Source organism: Felis catus, chromosome D4, assembly GCF_018350175.1.
Source record: "Felis catus isolate Fca126 chromosome D4, F.catus_Fca126_mat1.0, whole genome shotgun sequence".
NCBI classification, from domain to species: Eukaryota; Metazoa; Chordata; class Mammalia; order Carnivora; family Felidae; genus Felis; species Felis catus.
In genome coordinates this window covers 63,823,739-63,841,294 of record NC_058380.1, presented here as the reverse complement: position 1 = coordinate 63,841,294, position 17,556 = coordinate 63,823,739, and the positions used below count along the sequence as shown (strand labels likewise).

Here is a 17,556-nt window from a genome sequence, read left to right as displayed (position 1 = left end):
CAAAATTGCTTGAGTTGTTTCAGGCTTCTGGGAGTTCACCTCTGCATAGAGCAGCTCCTATCCTCCTACAGCACCTCCCTCAGCTTCCATCTCTGTCACTGAAATGGAGTGAAGGACCCTAAAAATAGCAAGGCCTTTGCTCAGACTTGAAGTCTGATTATAAACCCGACTGTCTTCAAGTGACTTGTTTAATAAGCCTGGAACTACTACCTTTCTCAGAAATGTGTGAAAGCCTGATTTCCATACCCCCAAAAGATACATCTAAACAACCAAATCTCTGAACAGTTTTAAAGTAACATTTTTACTTTTACATCTTAAAATCGGATAAAACCCAAAGATTAAAAAGTAGTCCTAGATTTAGGATGTGGGAGTGGAGAGAAGTACAAGATTCACCCAGGGAGAATATAGGCCTATCCTGGTTAAAATCTAATCAGCGGTATGCCCTTTGGGCAAGATGGAAATTTAGTATAAGAAAAACTAATTTTTTCTCCCAGAGCAAGAAATGTTTTTTAACATGATTTAGAAAGTTATCTAAAACAGAGAAAAAAAATAAGAGATCTTTTTAAAACATCTTAGCTTCAAAGATTATAATAACTTTCTAGAATTAAAAACAAAAAGTCCTTCTAAGAAATATTTCTTTATATTGATACTATTTTCATTTGCTTTGCCTTTTCTTCACAGTAGTAAAAAATGTAGCAACGCATAGGGATAGCTGTTTACCCTAAAGCCTGCTCAGGATTGTCCTCAACCACAAAGTCTAATCCAAAATCCTGTTTTATTCAGCATTGTAATCCCATGTGGCCATGTGTCAAGTATCGATTTACTGCCTCTCTGCTCTGAATGTACTCTTCAGTATATGTTCTGTGATAAGCAGTGGGGTCCTCTGCTTAAATAATTTAACTTTTGATGGGCAGGCAGAAATTTTCTGAATATAAGTCAAATAAAAGAATATGTTGAAAAGCAAATGGATTGTTTCGCGTATAGAGTTACATTTAATATGTACTAAAGAGACTAACAGTTGTCAATTCACATGGATACCCTTCAGCTTCTAAGAGAACTCCAAACTTCTGCTTTAAATGGGCATGATGCCAAACTCATGTAGAGGTGCTTGAGGAACACTGCAAGAGGAAGAGTCTCCCCTACATTTTTCATTGTGGGCTGGAGTTCTACGTTGGAAATATGAAAATATCCAGTGGAAAACTCCCCCAACCATAGACTAAGCCATAGTCCCTCTATGACCTCATAGCCTCAGCCTTGAGAAAACCCACAGAAAACAGAGCTACCAAGTAGTAGACATAGTCTTGGGGTCTCTTGGCCTAGTTGGCATAAGACACCCCTACAGGGAAGGATATCTCGCCTCATGGTAGAACATAGCCTGTGAAAGCTGTAGCTATGACTGCAAATAGTAGTACGATTCCGATGTTTCACGTTTCTGAGAAGGTGATGGCAAAGGTCTGGACGTGGTCAAATAACTTGTCGCTGGGCTTATTCTCTATGCTAAGTCTCCACACGCAGGCAAACAAGGTGCAATTCAGTCAATGGTCACAGGACATATACTTCAACCTCAACGGCTTCAACGGGACACGTATACGCACACCCACGTGTACCTGTACACGCGTTACGCATGTGCTTCAAAGTATGCTTTGAAGGCCACTTTGCCCCCACTATCACGCTTACACCACCCATCGCTGACCAGCTGCTCCCCCATCTGCACTCTGTAGTGTTGCCTACTGCCTGCCCAGCAACCCCAGCCTGGCTCCAGCCTGGCCAGACCAGCCAACTTCTCTGTTAACTGGTGGACTAAATCACACTCTCTCCAGCTAGATCTGAACCCCTTCCAAGTCTGTGCTTCCTTGGGTACTCTGCCGCAGCTCTAATATACCATATAGAGTTTCCTTGTATCTCATAGTTACTCTTTTCTCATATTTAATACTTGTTTTTATTAAATTTTTCCTGCTTATCATACCATCTGCTTTCTATCTCCTGATTGGACCTAAACTGCTACATCTATAGTAGAACTCAGTGAGAACTCAACAATAAACTAAAACTGCCTCTGGGCGTTCTAATTCTCTACCCATTTTCTATTTCTTATTCATTTTTGTGTCATGTTGTGACCTATTCTCCCACTAAATAATCCCATATGTTGCATCAAGATTAAGCTTGCTGGAGCATAACTGACCATACAAATACTAATCTTTATTGAGTGCATATATGACCAATACTATTTTGGATGCCTTAAATATATCATTATTACCTTTCACAGCAATTCTGAAAGATAGATATTATTTTCCAATTTTTTTTTTTTTTTTTAATTTTTTTTTTTTCGACGTTTATTTATTTTTGGGACAGAGAGAGACAGAGCATGAACGGGGGAGGGGCAGAGAGAGAGGGAGACACAGATTCGGAAACAGGCTCCAGGCTCCGAGCCATCAGCCCAGAGCCTGACGCGGGGCTCGAACTCACGGACCGTGAGATCGTGACCTGGCTGAAGTCGGACGCTTAACCGACTGCGCCACCCAGGCGCCCCTTCCAATTTTTTAAAAAATTATAAAATGAGGCTCAAAGGTTAAAAAACTTGGCCAATATCACATGGTTTTCAATTACTGTAACCAGAATCATAAACATGCTTGATTCCAAGGCTGATGCTCACTCTATTCATGTTTCATGCATCTCTCTGCTTTAAAAGCATTTACTGATGTCCCATTCACCCCTAGACACAGGGCAACTACAATCTTGATTATGAAAACTTTTCTGATTTCTCTCACTCAACTCTTGCGGTGTTTTTTAGTAGATACCTCCTAATACCAATATGCCTTGAATTATATCTATTTATGCCATCCATGCACCTTGGATTCTAAGATGATAAAGAAAAGAAAAACATTTATTTTTTATATTCTATTCTTCCTACCAGAACTCTCAGAATATTAATATTCCCAAAGACAAAAGAAACAGCTTTGAGGTAACCAGAAAGACAGATACTCAATTAAATAGGTGAAAATGAATGCAAGATGAAAATGTCATAAAGTCCAGAAGTGGGGATATAGAAGTATACTACCATAGATTCTTATGTTACTTGTGAAGTTGTATTGTATCACTTAAAGATAGACTGTACTGTAAACATAAAACAAGCATTGAACTAAAGAAACAGAATTATAAGTAAAAAGCCAAGCATAGAAATTAAATGGAATCATAAGGGGCGCCTGGGTGGCTCCGTCGGTTAAGCCTCCAACTTCAGCTCAGGTCGTGATCTCGCACTTTGTGAGTTCGAGCCCCGCGACAGGCTCTGTGCTGACAGCTCGGAGCCTGGAGCCTGCTTCGGATTCTGTGTCTCCCTGTCTCTCGGCCTCTCCCTGCTCATGCTCTGTCTCTCTCTGTCTCTCAATAATAAATAAACATTAAAAAAAAATGTAATGGAATCATAAAAAATACTCAGTACAAAAAAAGGCAGCAATTCAAAGATTTAGAAGTAAAAAAGAATCTTAATTTGTTTTACATTGTCTTACATTGTGCTATTCTTGTATTTATGTCCAAAGCTATAGCTTAAGAATTTCCATTATAAGAACATATTGTACTAATTGCTTTATTGTAGGTTTATTCCTATTCTATTCAGTGGAAGGGACATGATCTGTACACTTCGTGTGTTTGCATAAATATCCATATTCTTAATTATTGGAGAGATGAATAAGAAAAGTAAGACCTACACAATAAATGACAGAGGACATAGCACTCAGAGTATAGAAAAAAATATCTGTCTGTTTTGTGTTCAGAACACAATTCAAAAAATTTGTGGCAGGAAAGATAACAACTAGGGAAGTTAGAGAATGAAGATCCAACATAGAGATAAGTTCCTTAAACACATGTTAGATAAATGCATCAAAGATATGATAGTTATTCCACAATGAAAAAAAAAAGCCTATTTTATTGTAGGAAGAGCAAATATTAGGAACTTATCAAGTAACCAACTTTATTGTAATATACGAATTGACTTGAAACTTTAGCAAAAGTGTTAAAACCTCCATCAGCAATTTTGCATTTGCCCACATCTTACTGGTTTTGCTTTATGGTTTTGATGCTTTAATATTTGTATACCAGTTTAATATCTATTAGTCTTAATCTTTAAGCACTATCAAATAAACTTCATTTTGTTGACTTGATGTAATCATGGCTTCACTTTCATACATTTTTTTTATTGCATCCAAACTGAAAAATAAAATGCTAAATACCATGGGAAATATCATTTGAGACTAAGATCATTTTCTACATTTCAGTTACTTTTAAATGTAATTGCTGGGAATTGATACAGATATGTAAAACATATAAATAATAATAAAATTCAGTAGGCAATTGCCTGAGTGTTAAAGCAGAAAAAAAAGTCTTAAGAGTTCGATAATAGCTGCAGTGGTTAGCAAATGTAATGTAAGGAAGGCAAGACTCAAGTGTGGATTTGAAATATAAAAGAGTAGAGAGGCATTTTAAGAGGGAGGCACAGTGATAACAAAAGCCTGGATATGGAAAAAAACTGTCCTTCATCAAACACCGATTGAGAACATATTATGTGGCAGGCACTATACTTATGTGGTAGAAAAACAGGAACCTACAATCTATTATTGGTAGTGAAAATTGGTGGTTTTACTTTCTGCCTTACCTGATCATAGAGCCTCCATTCTGTGCTGCCTTCAGATCATGTGGTTCAGGCTGGTTTGAGATCACTTCATCTCCAATTCCTGGGACAACCATAACCAAGTCGTTCCATAACATGGAAATTATTGAGAAGAAATTTTTTGCTAAATATTTTGCTAAAATTTCTGAGAAGGAAGAATTCTCCTTCTGTAAGAAATGCTAAGCTGGGAGTGTATAAATGCCTGGTGGCCAGTGTTCTCCATGAAGAGAGAATGTAAACAAAACCCACAAAGAAGAAAGTGGAGCCAAAACAGATATTTTTTAATCACTTAAAGACCTGGATCCACCTGTGTCTGAAAAGCTACCCTTGATTTTTTTTTTCATCATGTGATCTGTTAAATTTCCTTGATTTCCCCCATGCAAATTTTAAATTGGAAGTCTGGTTTTTGCTACTGAAATACTCTGATTAATTTCCTATTATGTTAGTCTAAGGAAAAGAAGGCAATGAATGTGTCTGGCTGGAACAGAAGGTTTGTATTAGAGAACAGAAGGAATTGATCTTGAAAAGGCAGGTAGCAAGCAGAGGTTAAAAAATTATCCTTATGGCTAAGGAAAGGACGTTTTATGATCCCCTGAGACTGTGGAGAGTACCAAAGTTAAATTTAGTGGGATTCCCAGGTATAACTTCAATTTGAGTGTGATCCCCAAATATAACTATTATTTGCCTCAGTATTAAGGCCATGAAACCACTACATCTCAGTAGATGTTAAAGTTAAGTCAGGACCTATGCTGTAGGGTTATAAAAGGCAACCTGTTCCCTTTCGTCTTTCTATTGTATAAATTCTTTTAATGAATTTTGGATTTCCAATTGGATGAAAATATATAAATAAAAATTAATTATCCTTAAAGAGTTTGGACCCACTGGAAATTTAACAAAATTACAGGATCATTTTAATAACATAATCTAAAATACTGTGGCAAAATGATTGAAGAAGACATCAGAACAATGATGCTTAAGCTATTTCCAGAAGTGACTCAACAGTACTTTTAGGCTGATTGGAATTGGAAGTAGAAATGAGGAAAGAGTCAAAAATGATTCCAAACTTCCACTAACTGAGACAGTAGTACAGCATCCACAGAATTGGGAGGTCCAAAAGGAAGCCATATTTGGGGAAAAGTACCAAAGTACAGTGAAATGTCTGTTTGGAAACATCTGTACAGAAGATATAAGAATAACATTGAAGCTTTGTTAAAAGCCACTTATGAAGAATATATTTGAAGTAAAGATTGTGTTTATATTTCCTGCAGAAAATGTGGAAAGAGATGAGCAGTATATTTGAGTGATAGTATAGTTTGTTTTCAAACTGGATACTTTTGAAAGTAAAGCAAAGCACTCAAAACCTGTGCCAGGTAAATAGAAGTAAATCAGAGTGCCCCTGGAAAACTGGGACACACAGTAATCCCAACTTCAATAGAATTAAAGTGAATAAAGACTTCTATTTCCAGCAAAGATAGAGTAGTGCCATTCCTCCTAGGTGTTCTCTCTGACAGCTAAAATCCATAGATACAACATGGGGCACCTAGGTGGCTCAGTCAGTTAAGTGTCCGACTTCGGCTCAGGTCATGATCTCATGGTTCACGAGTTCAAGCCCCATGTCCAGCTCTGTGCTGACAGCTCAGAGCCTGGAGCCTGCTTCAGTTTCTGTGTCTCCCTCTCTTTCTGCCCCTACCCCACTCATGCTCACGCTCTCTCTCTCTCTCTCTCAAAAATAATAAACATTAAAAGTATAATAATAATAAAATAAGATCCATAGATACAACAAAACAAACATAAGAAGACCCTGAAAGGTGGAAAGAAGACAAACTCCACAACCCCCCCACCAAACAAAGGCTTCGAGAAAAGCCTATTCCCCTAGGCCAAGGGCCTAGAAAAGGATGGCCTAATAAGAGAAACCTTTGTTTTTGGAAACTGCTGCCAAATCCAGCCAAACACAATGGGAAAATCACACTGTTGGCATGGTGTGATCAGGAAACTTAGTTTTCACTCCATCTTCCTGCCCCACAGAAGAAAGCAGGCAGCCCTGATTCCCAGGGACTTAATCTTCCATCCCCTGCCTGGTTCCTCCAGGCCTTCTCTGCCTGGGTGGTGTCTATAAATTTAGGGTGGAACTGAGCACAGTTCCACCCTGTGCTTGGTACATAATCCCTGCTTGGTAAATGCAGGCAACTCTGATTCCTCAGCAGAGGAAATACTTGAGATCGGAGCATGGAACTGACTTTCTATCCCCAATCCATCAAAAATAAGTAGTGATTAGATTTTCTGCCGGGCAGCAGGGTCCAGCGGCATGGTCATTGGGAAATTCTGCTAATGGAAGACAAACGAGGAAGCCACAGAGTCAGAAAAAAACTTTTTTCATAGACATATGTAAAAATAAGCATACAAATGCAAAAGCTAGACAGCGTGAAAATAATGAAGGCAGTGTAGATAAGCATGACCACGAATGGCCATATGGCTGAGGAATGGTGAAATCCAAGGTGGGAGCCAGTGGGGCTTCCTCTGAGAAAAGACAAGTGCCTTTCATCTCAATCTGTGAGAAGGAGAAAAGAATAACAGACAAAGGGAGTGGGGGCAGAAGGCTATATTTTGAATGGTTTCACCCTCTTAATTAGGCAAAATATCTTTACAATAGATGTCTCATTTTGTGAGGAGTGTAGGATAAGAATTTTTTTTCTCTGCTCCAGTGTTTCTTTGGGGACCATGTTCTTAATGGTTTGCTGACGGCTGACTCCCTGATTGCTCTTTCTCCAGAGGGGGAAAAAAATGAGTAAAATTAAGCTCTTGGGAAAACCCTAATGGTGCATCAGAACTGCACTTTAATGTTCCAATAATTAGGAGTGATTATTTCTGCATAGTTTTAGCCTGAGAACTATTTCTTTTTTGATGGTCAGAAGCAGCAGCCTAAGAAGTCCTATTCTATAGCCTAAGGCGAAAGAAAGAGAAAGAAAGAAAGAAAGAAAGAAAGAAAGAAAGAAAGAAAGAAAGAAAGAAAGAAAGAAAGAAAGAAAGGGAAAAAGAAAAATCTGGGTGAAGAATAAGTTTTACCTACAGAAGGCAGGATCACTATGCTGGAGGTATCATATAGGCAGGCCCTCGTCACCAGAGAAGTCAGTTAGGTACCTGCCAGGCTCACAGTTTGAAGCTGTTTCAATATTGGCTGTTTGAGACAATGATCAAGTATTTGTATCCATTTCTTCCTTCCTCATAATTACATTTCATTACAGTACAAAGTCTTTGAAGGGAGACTCATCAATTGGATCAAAACTGTCAAACTGATCTGACTAAAATTTTGTCTCCTATTGCTATTCAGAAAAAAGCTTTCAATCTCCACTATTTTGTACTAAGCCATGTTATAGCCAGCTGTCTTCTCTTTTTAAATTGGATTACCTGGTGATAATCTGATTTCTCTTATTTTCTTATAAAGCTTTTTACCTTTCTTCTAGATGATATTACAGCTCTCCAAAATTTTAATATTCACCTGATCTAGTCATGCTGGCAATATAAGAAGATGCAGGCTATATACATATACATATACATACACCCATATACCCTTGGTTATGCAATGGATATATAATATATATATGTGCAGAGAGACAGAGAGGGAGCCACTGACTCCTCTGAAGTCTGTAATTAATGTCCTTCTTCCACCCTCTATCAACCTATATGAAAGCTTACATTGTGAAGAGGGGGTAAATCGAAACATTTTAAAGAGATTTTTTTCTTATTAATTATATAATTTGGGGCCAAGATGTAGTTCTTTGAGTTAAGTTCAGCTGAAGTATCTCATTGCCATTTTTAATGGGGCTCTGTGACTTCACGAGAACAATAAAACCTCCCAAGCTGCTACCAGTCATGTCAGTTTTTCTATTTCTGTATCAGTTGTGCACACATGTGCCAGAAGCCACATAGTAATTTGAACAAGGAAGCTTTCATATAAGGAGCTATTAACCTTTTACAAGAAATTAAGAGACAATAAAGAAAAAATCCCCAAAATACTCTAGGGCTGAGGAAATATACTCAAGAAAGGAACAAACTTGGAAATGGAGGAATGAAGTTACTCCTTAGGGTGGGATTCAGCCCTCACTGAAGAAGGTAAGGTTGCAGCCTACTGGATAACAGAGCATATTTCTGCATTGTCCTGGGCTAGAGCTTGTTCAAAGTCAGCAAGCCAGGGGTAGGAACAGAATCATCTAGCAGAGTGCCCACAAAATTATCCAGGCAGCTGCATGTTAGGGTTGCTGTTGAGCTTGTTGAGAAGCCAGTCGGAGCACCAATTGGCCTTAACAGAAAGCTACTAGCGAGCTGCCTCAGAGAACTCACCAAAAGACCATCACTAGGAGGGCTCCAGAAAGCAAGCTGGGGTGCCCTTGGAATTCCCCCTGTAGAAACCAACTGTGGTACCCACAGAACATTCCCAAAAGCTGAGGTGCCACCAACCTTGCTTCTAGGAAGGCAGCTGTAGTGTCTCTGAAATTCACAAAACCACCTGCAGAACTCATCAAGGAGATAGAGTGATCTTCATTGGATGTCCTACAGGCAGGCCTAGCCCTTTACAAGCAGTTAGAAGCAAAGCACGGCAGACCTAGGAAGAGAAGCCCCTTCCTCCTCCAGTGTCCCTCTAGAGACTTTTAGTAACAAAGATTAGCATTGTGCCAGCTGGTGAGAAAGAAATGTTCCAGTATTATAAACAGGGCAATGAAGGGTAGATCTGGAGCTAAGAGGCAATAAATTTATAACTGGCACAGCACCCAAATGAACAAACTAGTAATACATTCACCTTCACTTAAGTCATCAAGATTCTGCTACGTACTGTCTGAAAGAATATGAGCCTCCTGAAGAATAGCAATGTATAAATTTCACAGGGTTAAAATGATGCTACTTTCTAAGAGAACTGCAGGATTTAGCTCACCTTTGATGTTAAAAGGCAAAAACAATATCCTTTCCATAACACAACTCTTAAAACAGTTGTGGTTTTAGACAATTAGGATATTGGCAATCCTAAGACAAGTCTAGTGAAATAATAACATCCCAATTATCTAACAAGAAATCAACATTTTACTGTGATTTCCTGAAATGCTCCTGTGGGCAAGTAAGTCCATAGCTATTTGCAAGAGTTCAAGCCCCAGCAAGTCTGGAATTGACCTGAATTGTTCTGCTAAAATACCTGCAAGGCACAGTCCCTGACCAAAGCATGAAAGATGTTGATTTATAGTATTGCTTTGTAACCATGAGTCTGAGGAGTTTCAGGGCCATTCATACCGCCTTGTCAGCTTTGTTTATTGATAAAAGTGAAATCGGTGATTTACAGTTGATCTTAGTGAGACCCCTGCAGCCACGGGGTGGGTGTGGGGTGCTTTGTTATTATGGCTGGTTATATAATAAGAATATGCCTACCTGACCAACAGGCTATGAGAAATCCTGGCTAAGACTCCATTTGGAGATCCTTGGTTCCAAGGTATTCTGTGCACATGTCAGTGCTTTCTGGTCCAAGAGAGAAAGTGTTTCCAGTACGGCTCTTACAGAGGAAGGCAGTTGGAAGTCACATCTGGCTTCTTGGGACCCCTTGCTGCCAGACAGCCTTTGGCAGGTATGTGTATCCTTACTTTAATAATGTTGTTGTATTGAATCCTTTTATTGAAACAAAGCATAGATTTATAAGCATTGTCATTTTGGGCCCCATCTTCTTTAGCATACATTCCCTAACTACCATTTTTAGTGTAGCAAGGCTTTTTTAAGATATAATAATTGCTAAGACTCACAAGGTGAGTGGAAAATGTTCCAGATGTAGAATAGGTTTTACCCTAGAGAGAACCACTGGGAACTGTTTTGTAAAGACTTATTTTTTAAAAGCCTCAGAAACTTTCCATTTGGTACCTCCCCTCTTCCCTTGCTTGAAATTTCTCTAGATTTGACAGCTATTAACAGGATCCTACATCCCATCATGTTGCCTTTAATATTTCCAAGCCAGTAAGTTTTTGTCATTTTTATAATGAAACTCAAATGATGAAATGTGTTGGCTCTGGGCTGCATTTTTCCTTTTTTTGAAAAGCCAAATATTGAGAATAGTTTACAACAAATGATACATTTTTCATCCCGTTTTTTTGTCTAGCATAGGATATTACTATCACTTTATCTCCTTATTCAATGGCTGAGGAATCCATTGGATTTGCTGGGTTTTTGTGAAGGATCTTCCCCTTCCAGTAAAAGCCATTCATTCCTCCTGCACAGATATGTCCTTTATTTTGCAGAGGTTGTTTCTTAAAGCTCTGATTGTGAATGTTTAATGTAAATTGGGATAAAGAGTAAGGTTTTGGACATTTCCCAACATATTGTTATTTTAACAACATTCAAATATTATTTATCTTCTTTAAAAAGTAGAAGTACAAACTAAGGTTTTGTTTAGGGCTTAAACAGACAGTAATCATGTTTACATTTTATGTAACGTTTATGTGATTAATATATTGGGTGTAATTTTTTACTAGTTATCACAATCTAGCCAAAGGCGTGTCTTAATTTCTAAAATTGCCAACTATTAAACCCACAGATCCTGCCACTCTACCCCACCTTCCATTTCTGATGTGATAGCCTTGGGCGAAGAGTCTAGTTAAGACCTATCCCTATTTTAGGGACTCCTGGGTGGCTCAGTCAGCGAAGCGTCTGACTTCGGCTCAGGTCATGATCTCGCGCTTTGTGAGTTCCAGCCCTGTGTCGGGCTCTGTGCTGAGAACTCACAGCCTGGAACCTGCTTTGAATTCTGTGTCTCCTTCTCTCTCTGCCCCTCCCCCACCCACATTCTGTCTCTCTGTCTGTCTCTCTCTTAAAAAAAATAAACATTAAAAAATTAAAAAAAAAAAAAAAAGACCTACCCCTATTTTGATGGATACCATCTGGAAGGAGAAGAAGCACAATCAAAAAAAGGAGAAGTGGTCACGTTGCATAGCTTTTTTGTTTAGATGATTTAAAACCCAATGCACACCTCTGAGTTTTCTCAGTAAAATCAAACCAAGCAACCTAAGATAGGGACCGAAAATCAGTATGGGTCCAAGAGAGATAGAAACATCACCTCTATCTCTAGTGACTTCTTTTACCTTTAGACCAAAGCAGGAAATTAGGATGAGGGCAAGTGGGGCTATTTCTACTTTTTTTTTCCATTTTTACCAGTAAATAGCCCCCATTCCTCTTTTCAATTTTTTAAGCTTATTTAATTTAGTTGAACCATGAGGGTGCAAGCTAGAGAAAATTGAAACAGGCTCCCTATAAATTAAGTGAGCCCAGGAGCCATACCCAGCACATTTCAAACTGTTCCTTTAAGTGAAGTTGTTACTCTAAAATATTTCTATTTTATTAAATTTTAAAGGATGGTGTTTGCCTTGCAGAAGGTGAACTTTCCTGACAGAATTTATAAACTGCAAATATATGGCAAAATCATTAAGATAGGTATAATTAGAGATGAGTATACGTAGTTGTATAAAGATGTCTTTAAAATAGTTGCAAAAATCTTTCATCTCTAACTCCATCTCTCTTAAACAGAAATAGTCACTCAGCAAATATTTCTTCTCTATGACTTTCCTGCAGTGTAGCAGAAAGACAAAGCTTAATTGATAGGATTGGCAGTCTTTGAACATAGATATTCTCAGTGGAAGACATTTCTTTGATTACCATATTCAGCTTGCTATCCTTAGTCACTGGGCATAGATGTAAAAGGAAAGAAGGGATGAGTTAGCAAACTGAAAAATTAGCCCAGACTTTAGATTGCACCAATCTAGGTATAAATCCCAGCTCCCAGCTGCACCACTGACTGATTGTATGAAATAAGTTACTTGAGTTTTTTGAATCTCAGTTTTCTCACATAAAAAGATGAAAATGGTATTGTGGTTATTTTAAGAATTTAAATGATGCCTAACCTAGGGCCTCTAGCATCAGACATATTTAAATCATTGCTGATACCATCGTTATACTTATTATATGGCTTATCTGAATTTTAGGCATAGATTTTTTTTTTCTCACCAAGCCTCAATTTGCTCATCTATCAAATGCTGATATCAAATTGCTTTAGACCTGTGATCATGGTCCTAACCAGAATTGGCATTCTTGGAATTGGTGATATTTTCCTCCTATTAAAATTCAATAGGACAGAGGTCCTTGTCTTTGCACAAAAGTATGACTTGGCATTGTCTTTGCTATGTGGAGGTAGCACTGGGGTCTCACTTCCCCAAGTTCATAGTTACCCCTTAACTCATCTCTTAGAATATCTCTCAATACGAACGGCTAGCATGATCAGTGTGGCTGTAAAAAACATTCACATTTGAGAATCAATAAAGAAAAGGTAAATATGCTCAATTATACATCAAATATTATTATTTACGATGCTTAAGAAAGAGCACATACACATTTTGCACATTTTTATAAAGAAATGTGATTGTTTAAAGCAAGCAAATTATGGGGGCGCCTGGGTGGCTCAAAGTGTCTGACTCTTGATTTCAGCTCATGTCATGACCTTGTGGTTTGTGAGTTCAAGCCCTGCATCAGCTTGGGATTCTCTCTTTCCCTCTGTCTTTCCTTCTCTCTCTCTCCCCCTCCCCTGCTTGTGCATGTTCTTTCTCTCTCTCAAAATAAATAAATACACTTTTAAAAACGTTTTTAAGTAAAATAAAATAAAATAATAAAACAAACACATTATATTGGAGTGCTTAAGAATTTAAAAGACAAGTTAATGGATTTATTACAGTTGGAATTTCAAACCTATTAATATTAATCAATGACTTTGGAACAAATAAAGGGGAAGATAACAATTAATGAGGTCCCTACCATATACCATGCAAAAATAAATACCAGACACAGCAATAATTAATTTTCTTTAAAAACTTTTAAAAATGATAACATAGAATATATTTTTAAGTTTTGCAGTGAGAAAGACATTTCTTAACATATTACTAACATCAGAAATAATATAGGACAAGACTAACAAATTTGACTGCCATTGCCCAAGAAGTTTCTCTATAGCAAAAGATATTCTAAAGACAGTTTAAAAAGACAAATGACAGATTTTGAAAATACATTTCAATGTACCATACAAAGGGTCAATATCACTTTGGATGAGGTTATGGTAGCATTTTGAATGCATTGAATCCAGACATATCCCAAACCAGTGCCAACCCAAGCCACTCTTACCTTCACACAGGAGGTTTCCAAGGAGGCTTACAGAAGCAACCAAAACAGAACTCAAGTCAAACTACCATGTAATAACTGCCAAAATCTATGCAAGCAACTAATATTCCAAATGCATTAAAAGTTGATTCTGGATACAAGCCTTGCTCTCTAATTCTCACCTTTCAACACTCCCCCTTCCTAAATAAACAATGAAGAATATTCTCAAGAATGCCTACGTAGAGCAAGCAAAGTGACCAGGCCTTAAAAATGTCCTTAACTTGGTTTATCAGTTCTGCCACATGGAACCCAAGCAGGAATGGCAAGCATTTGGCCATCTTGGCCTCAGTGCCTAAAACTGGAAGCCCTAAAGAGAGAAGGGAATATGGGTCTCTGTGATTTTAAAGATACAATAGTCTTACCTAGTTTTAATGGTGACCCAACCAATGATTCAAGCTTGAGGAAGGAAATTCTTTGTCAGAAAGACTAAGCAGAAATCCAAGAATTCATTTTGAGAACATTATAAACACCTTTGCTCTCACTAAATTCTGAAACTACCCCTAATCACAAAGCGAAGGAAAGCTATTAAGAAAATGGCCCTGGAATTAGAAGTCTTCTCCAGCATGATTAATTGTGTGACCATAAGTATATATCTTGAACTCTTAAGCTCATTCCTTTACCTGTTAATTTGAAGTAATATTCACTTTGGGTTTGTAGCAAGCATTAAATGAGATAAACTCAGAAAACTCTAATTTATGCTACCTTATACTATGGTAATTCTCACTGAGAAGTAATTCCAAGTTGTAGGTTTAACCCAGTGCCTAACACAGAGTAAAAAGGCCAGTAAATGTTATATATTTTAGTCCTCTGTCATTCTTAAGAAATATTAAATTTCTCAGCAATATCTTTTAACTACCACAACGTTAGTCAACCCAGCATATCCAGCTTTTATGCTAACAAAGAACCTGACATGGTGGTTGCTCATGGTGGATGCTCAGTACATTCTTATTTCATCAATGAATTTTATGTTCAAATCTTGTACAAGTGACTATCAGAGGTGAAGTCATTCAGCAAATGTTATGAAGAAAAAGTCTTTGACTTCCTGGTGGCTTGTCATTTTTTATTTAATGACTTGTTTCCAAGAAGTAAAACATTTTCTTTGGAATTTAGTGCATTGGCTTTTGGTCCAGATCCTTAGAGAACTTTTATAACTATTGAACTGACTGACTGTTGGATAGATTCGACCTCATCTTTTGGTCCCACCGTTCATGCTCCGATCAGTCCTGGGAGTGCTATGAACTACCCAAAGTCGAAAGCTAACGCTAAACTCTCACTAGAGGCCACTGGACATAAGCTGTAGTCTTTTTGGAGAAAACTGGATTGACAAATTTCCTTTGGACAAGATAGCTTTCAAATCATTTCCAACTGTACCTCCTAAGGGCTCCCTAAGAGTTTTTTTTTTCTATCTTCTACTTTTTATACTGAAATTAAGGTATAACTACTTTTAATTTAACTTGCAACTGTATTTGCATGGCACAGAATTTAAATCTCTATAGCTTCAATCTCCCTCACAATGTAAAGTCTGCTATTACTGGCTAAGGGTTTTTACAGAGAGGAGGATGGAAAGGGTAGAAGACTGGCTTAATCAATTTACCTGTCCACATTTCACTACCAGGCATGATCAAAGCTACATAAAACCATCATCCAAAGTCACCTTATTATTCTCCTTGTGTTCCTAAGATTTCTAACCCATTATTTGAGAAAAAAATTGCTTTGAGAGCATATTTAAATATATTTTTATTCCAAACTTGGATCTTGGTCAAAGCTAACCCATAGAGTGGATAAACCCTGGTAGAGCAAAGAGACGAAGTCATTCTCTGTTATAGCTCATGTTATACTGCATTCCTGCAAGTAACAACAACAACAACAAATGGCAACTTCACTTAATGTGTGACTATACATCTGAGTCAAATGAGAAACACATCAGTCCCTCACACGGCAATAAAGGGCTAAGCTATGTTTTATTACACGGACATAGCTCTATTTTAATTTAGAAAGAATATAAAGATGGCTGACTCACAAAGGTTTCAGAGCGTTAATATTTCATTCCTTTTTAGTTACTACAGAAACTTAAAATCTGAAAAGTCAAACTGTCAGTGAAGCAACACATTCTTTTCTTATTCTTTCATAGCTATTTTATATTAAATGCATCTCACGTAGCAAAGCTCTTTTTCTCCCCCAGAGAATCTGGCAGCCACAAGACTTAGCTTTACCAGCATCTGTGGGTGTCTCTGAGTAGCAGTCAAGCACTCTGAGAGAATAACGGAGAAGTCACTGACATTTTCTAGAAAATCACTCCGGCAGCTCATCAAAAAATTGGCATAAAGAAAATTAATTTCTGAAATCTTTAAAGACTTTATTTAAACTCATTTTTGGAGACCAAAGGGAAATCATATTTTTAAAATCTCATATAAATGAGTTCCATGGTCCATTAAAATCTTTGTGCTGTTGTATGATTTTTTTTGTAGTAAAACACATTGCTCATGAACCTATTTCCACTCTATGAGGCCCTAAAATTAAGTATCAGAAAAGAATAGAGGGGAAAAAGGAATTGACATTTGTCAAGTACTGATGCTTTGTCAAGATCATAATTCACTGTATACGTTATCTCTTTTCGTCTTCATCACAATCTTTAAAAATGTTGTGGCAGCAAGTATCGTGGTAGAGACACAGGCTTTAGAGTCAGCTTCTTTGTGTTCATATCCATTCACTAGCCAAATGACAGTCAAATTCCTTAACCTCTCTGTTTTTCAGTGTCTTCCTCTGTAAGTAAGAGTGCAATGTGTCATAATGTTTTGAGGATTTAAGTAGGTAATGGTGATAATATTCTTAGCAGAAGGTAATGCACATAGCAAATACTCAATATATGGAAGCAAAATAAAAGAGCAGCGCTATGGTTCATTTAACAGATTCAAAAAAATTTCAGAAGGGAAATAATTTGTCCATACCACAAAGGTAGATATTAACGGGGCTATAGTTTAATTTTTATCTCTCGGATCCCAAAGCACATGGTCTCTCTGTTACAAGATTACTCTAAGAATTAGTACATAAACTTTCTACAATGAAAATCAAAGGAAATGTTGTGAAGGACTTGAATGTTTGTGTCCCCCTAAAATTCATAGGTGCAAGCTGTAATTCCCAGCATTATGGTTTTTGGAGATGGGCCTTTGGAAGGTAATTAGGGTTAGATTAGGTCATGAGGGTGGGACCTCCTGATGGGATGAATTGGTTTATAAGAAGAGGAAGGACAGGGATGGCTGGGTGCCCTTAAGAATCTGACTCTTGGGGCGCCTGGGTGGTTCAGTTGGTCGAGCGTCCGACTTTGGCTCAGGTCATGATCTCGCGGTCCGTGAGTTCAAGCCAAGCGTTGGGCTCTGCTGACAGCTCAGAGCCTGGAGCCTGCTTCGGATTCTGCGTCTCCCTCTCTCTCTGCCCCTCTCATGCTCATGCTCTGTATATCTCTGTCAAAAATAAATAAACATTAATTTTTTTTTAAGAAAAGAATCTGACTCGATTTCAGCTCAGGTCACGATCTCATGGTCTGTGAGTTTGAGCCCCGTGTTGCATTGTGCACTGATAGGACGGAGCCTGCTTGGGATTCTCTCTCTTCTGCTTTCTCTGCCCCACCCCCGCTCATTCTATTTCTCTCTCTCAAAATAAATAAATAAACA

General features: G+C 37.9%; 1 long non-coding RNA gene across 1 annotated transcript in view; it reads left to right on the top strand.

The window, feature by feature from the left end:
- Positions 1–17,556, top strand: part of LOC123381567 — a 171,782-nt gene that overhangs the window by 104,865 nt on the left and 49,361 nt on the right. Inside the window, exon 4 of the long non-coding RNA XR_006588714.1 lies at positions 10,084–10,265. This is a non-coding gene — a long non-coding RNA (uncharacterized LOC123381567). The remainder of the gene's footprint in view (positions 1–10,083; positions 10,266–17,556) is intronic.